Below are 5,508 nucleotides of genomic sequence, written 5' to 3'. Positions count from 1 at the left end.
CCTCTCTTCTCCAAGTTAGGAATAAACTGGTGAAGGTGAAACACATCAGTTGCGGTGTGTTCCATGTGCAGGAGGCCCTGCAGTAATTCCCCACGCTGTTTCACACAGCAGCATCCTCTCGGTGAATTACTCTTGGCAAAAAATTCGATTGAACCAAATCAGTGTCCGCCACTGGATTTTACTGACACCGTTTATAAAATTCAGGCTCACCATTAATGTGGAGAGGGGCCGTCGGACTAGAGTTTCCGCTCCTTCTGTTGAATAAAGATAATTTTAACTGTGTTCAGTGAGAGGAAAGGATTTGCTGTTGGTGGGAAACATTTCTATCTGAACTCGCTGTCACTCTCCTGATAGATTGAAACATAAAGCTGGGAGTCTCTGGATTATATTGTAAAAATATTGGTATTCTGTTATTCACATCGGGCTGAACCAACTGAACGAAGCGGCAGCCCAGAGGGAGGCGGCTGTGTTTAAATCCCATGATGAACTGGGGGGAGCTGAGCATTTACCCAAACAATGGGGACACCACCTCCCTGACACAGTGTTCACAAATCAAACTGACAGCAAAGCTTCACGTCTAACCGAAAGTTTCCGCAAAGAAGATTTGGCTCAGCAGATATCCGGAGTAAACGTACTCCTTTCTTGATTTGAAAGGGAAGCAGTTGACGTCAGTGAGCCTGACGTGATTCGAACACGCAACCTTCTGATCTGGAGTCAGACGCGCTACCGTTGCGCCACAAACTCACGGACGGCCCGCGACCTCTATTCATGCTTAAAGGAAGGGATCGCACTCGCACTGCAATGATTTTACGTTATGAGTAACAACGGAGATCAACAGTTCATGTCTGTTCTGTCTCTCCCTCCTCTCCTTCTGTCTCTCGAAACAATTTCCAACTCTACCTCAATAAAAAGCTAAAAGAACTGTGGATGCTGTATATCAGGAACAAAAAACAGGAGTTGCCGGTGACCCTTCCACAGAACTGATGGTGATTGGGAAAACGTTGGTTTATATGCAGGAGATATTGTGGGAGGAAGGCGGATGCAGTTAATGATAGATCAGGACGGAGCCCAAAGCGAGGGAAGAATTATTGGACAGGAAAATGAGTTGATAACGATCTGCGTGGGAGGGTGAATGGAGACTGTTTGTGTCTAAGAATAGGTAGTGTGTAATGACAGGAGAAAGTGAGGTCTGCAAATGCTGGAGATCAGAGCTGGAAATGTGTTGCTGGAAAAGCGCAGCAGGTCAGGCAGCATCCAGGGAACAGGAGAATCGACGTTTCGGGCATAAGCCCTTCTTCAGGAATGGCTTATGCCCGAAACGTCGATTCTCCTGTTCCCTGGATGCTGCCTGACCTGCTGCGCTTTTCCAGCAACACATTTCCAGTGTGTAATGACAGACTATGTGATAACAAGGTTTGGTGTGTGTGGAAGGGACAAGGATACTATGGAGTTCAGGCCCAAGAATTATTGAATTCGATATTGGGACCGGAGGGATGTCTGGTCCCCAAGTGTAATATTCGGTGCTTTTCGTTCTGCTGGTGCTGAGCTTCGCTGGGACACTACAGCAAACCTGAGACAGAGATGTTGGCCAGGGAACAGGGTGGGGTGTGGAATTGGCAGGCAACTGGAAGCTCAGAGTCATTTTTGCAGGCAGAACGTAGATGTTCTGTGCAGCAGTCACCCAGTTTATGCTTCGTTTTCCCCATTGTAGATGAGACCACATTGTGAGCAGCAAATGCAGTAGACTGGATTGTGGGAAGTGCAGGTAAAGTGCCGCTTCACCTGGAAGGTAAGTTTGGGCCATTGGATAGTGAGAAGGGAGCAGGTAAATGGGCTGGTGTCACATATTCGGCAGTTGCAGGGGAAAGTGCCGTTGGACTATTGGGGTAGGAATGGGGTTAGGGTTGATGGAAATGAAGGAAGAGTGGACCCAAGGTATAACTCCTGCCCATTTACCTATCTGCTAAATAGAGGAATTTGTTAAGTGTGTACAAGGACATTTTCTAATTCACAATGTGGATGTACATACTGGCGAAGGTGCAAAACCCAAGGGCCAGCAACCATAATTCTATTAACATTAGAATAGTGATTGAAAATAATGTCAGATCTAAAAGTTGAAGTTCTAAATTGGAGGAAGATTCAGGTATTAGGCAAGATCTTTCAAAAGCTGATTGGGAGCAGATGTTCGCAGGTTAAAGGACTGCTGGAAAATGGGAAGCCTTCAAACATGAGATTACAAGAGTCCAGACAAAGTATATTCCTGATTCGGAGATGCCGGTATTGGACTGGGGTGTACAAAGTTAAAAAATCACACCACACCAGGGTATAGTCCAATAGGTTTACTTGGAAGCACACTAGCTTTCGGAGCGACGCTCCTTCATCAGGTGATTGTCTGATGCAGAGTATATTCCTGTTCGGGTGAAAGGAAAGGTTGGTAGGTGTAGGGAATGCTGGATGACTAGAGAAAATGAGATTTTGGTTAAGATAAAGAAGGATGTATATATCAGGTATCGGCAGAGAGATCGAGTGAATCCTTAGAGTATAAAGGCAGTACGAGCGTACTTAAGAGGGAAATCATGAGGGCAAAAAGGGGACATGAGATAGCTTTGGCAAATAGAGTCATGGATAACCCAAAGGGTTTTTATAAATACATTAAGGACAAAAGGATAACAAGGGAGAGAATAGGACCCCTCAAAGATCAGCAAGGCGGCCTTTGTGTGGAGCTGCAGTAGATGGGGGGCGGGGGTGAGATACTGAACGGATATTGTGCATCAGTGTTTACTGTGGAAAAGGGCATGGAAGATATAGAATGTGAGAAAGTACATGGTGACATGTTGAAAAAATGCCCATATTACAGATGAGAAATTGCTGGATATCTTGATATGCATAAAAGTGGATAAATACCAAGGACTTGATCAGGAGTACCCGAGAACTCTGTGGGAAACTGGGCAAGTGATTGCTTATCCTTTCACTGAGATATTTGTATCATCAATAGTCACAGGTGGGTTGCTGGAAGGTTAGAGAGTGGCTAACGTGGTGCCACTATTTAAGAAAGGTGTTAAGGAAAAGCCAGGGAACTATAGACCGGTGAACCTGACATCCATGATGGGCAAGTTTTTGGAGAGAATCCTAAGAGACAGGATTTACATGTATTTGGAATGGCAAGAATTTATTAGGGATAGTCAGCATGGTTTTATGCTTGGGAAATCATGTCTCATGAACATGATTGGGTTTTTTGAAGAAGTAACAAAGTGGATTGATTAGGGTAGAGCGATGGACGTGATCTATCTGGACTTCAGGAAGGCGTTCATCAAGGTTCCTCATGGGAGACTGGTGAGCAAGGTTTAATCTCATGGCATGCAGGGACAACTAGCCATTTGGATACAGAACTGGCTAGAAGGCAGAAGACAGAGGGTGGTGATGGAGGGTTGCTTTTCAGACTGAAGGCCTGTGACCAATGGTGTATCACAAGGATCGATGCTGGATCCGCTACTTTTTGTCATTTATATAAATGATTTGTATGTAAACGGAGGAGATATAGTTAGCAAGTTTGTAGATGACACCAACATTGGAGGTGTCGTGGACAGTAAAGAAGGTTACCTCAGATCACAACGGGACTTTGATCAGATGGGCCAATGGGCTGTGGAATGGCAGTTGGAGGTTAATGTAGATAAATATGAGGTGCTACATTTTGGAAAATCAAATCAAAGCAGGACTTTTACACTTAATGGTAAGTTCCTTGGAAGTGTTGCTGAACAAAGAGACCTTGGAGATCAGGTTGATAGTTCCTTAAAAGTAGAGACGCAGGCAGATTGGATAGTAAAGAAGGCGTTTGGTGTGCTTTCCTTTGTTGGTCAGAGCATCGAGGATAGATGTTGGGAGCTCATGTTGCCACTGTACAGAACATTGGTCAGGCCACGTTTGGAATATTGCATGTAATTTTGGTCTGCTTCCTATAGGAAAGATGTTGTGAAACGAGAAAAGGTGTAGAAAAGATTTCCAAGGATGTTGCCAGGGTTGGAGGTTGAAGGGTAGGAAGGTTTTATGGAGATTTGGGCCAAGTGCTGGCAAATGGGACTAGATTAGATTAGGATATCTGGGCTGCATGGATGAGTTGGACCGAAGGGTCTGTTTCCGTGCTGTACATCTGTTTCACTCTGTGAGACTCCATGGGATTCTCTGCCCAAGAGAGCAGTTGAGACAGCTTCATAAAGTTTATTGAAGACGCAGTTGGATGGGTTTTTGCATGGAAGGGGAATTAAGGGTAGTCGGGATAGTGCAGGTTGGTGGAGCTGTGATCTTAATGAATGACGGAGCAGGCTTGACCAAATGGTCCACTCCTGCTTCTGTTACTTTGAATCTGTAACACTGCATTTCCCGCGGCCGGAGTTTTCCCACGGCACAAAGGAGGTTTTCTAAAGTATATTTAAATCCCTTGCTTTGCTTGAACTCAAACTGCATTGACTTGGAGGAGAGTGGGATTTGCAAAGTGTCCTCCCCTCCACACGGATGTCAACTGCAGGACAGTTGTCCGGCCCGCCCTCCATTGTTGACGTCACAATGCGGATGCAGCCCTGTCAGTTTCAGAGTGAAACTCCCTCCCTCTGGGCAAAATCTGGGAGCAAAGCAATGTCTCCCCCTTTCCATATACCATCCTCCAGCAGCGAGGGGGAAGGGGAGGTAGGGGTGGGTGAAACACTGTTCACTTGTAGCAACTGGAGTGAATCCAGGGAGGGAGCAGACACTCCAAAGGTGCTCAAATGCTTTCTATCTCTCTTTAAGCTGTTTTCCTTGTGTATTCCCTCAGTTTGGCACGTATACAGTTTGCACCCTAGAAAAGCATTGCTCCTTTCCTCATGTTCACACCTAAACGATAAGATTCTCAAGGAACTGAGAAGCATTTAAGGGATTGGCACATTGCTCAAAAAATGTAGGACGCCTGGGGCCGGTGGCTCGTTGGTCTAGGGGTATGATTCTCGCTACGGGCCTTTTGGTGCGTGGGCATGCGGGAGATCTCGGGTTCAAATCCCGGACGAGCCCTTGCTTCTTACACTGCCTTGTGCAAAAACGGCCAGTCAGTACTCTCAAAAAGCAGCTTCATTGAACGAGATCCGACTGCCTGAATTAGGGATGGGGCAGAGCTCCCGTTACAATGAACGCGGCAAGGGCAGCACTTATTCAAAGCGAAAACGCATTTTACTTCACACAGAGGGTGGTGGGCGTTTGGAACGCGTTGCCGGTAGAGGCAGGCACAGTCGATTCATTGAAGATGCGTCTGGATAAATGCATGAGTACGTGGGGAGTAGATGGATACAGATGCTTAGGAATTGACCGACAGGTTTAGACAGTACATTTGGATCGGCTCAGGCTTGAACGGCCTGTTCTTGGGCTGTAAACTTTCTTTGTTCTTTGTTCTATATGGTGTATATCTGATATTGTTGGCTGTTGTAAAAGGTTCTTGTAATTATTATTCACCTTCTAATGTAGTAATGGAGTTACGTCCTTTTT

At 45.7% G+C, this 5,508-nt stretch overlaps 1 non-coding gene across 1 annotated transcript; it reads right to left on the bottom strand.

Annotated features, from left to right (window-relative positions):
* Nucleotides 1-672: 672 nt before the first annotated feature.
* Nucleotides 673-744, bottom strand: trnaw-cca (transfer RNA tryptophan (anticodon CCA)). Its single transcript has one exon. It is a non-coding gene; the product is annotated as a tRNA-Trp (tRNA).
* Nucleotides 745-5,508: the final 4,764 nt, after the last annotated feature.

The sequence above is a fragment of the Chiloscyllium plagiosum genome, unplaced genomic scaffold (assembly GCF_037043375.1).
Source record: "Chiloscyllium plagiosum isolate Xiang-an unplaced genomic scaffold, Cpla_swu_hap1 HiC_scaffold_27, whole genome shotgun sequence".
NCBI classification, from domain to species: domain Eukaryota; kingdom Metazoa; phylum Chordata; class Chondrichthyes; order Orectolobiformes; family Hemiscylliidae; genus Chiloscyllium; species Chiloscyllium plagiosum.
This window is presented reverse-complemented; position numbering and strand designations above follow the sequence as displayed.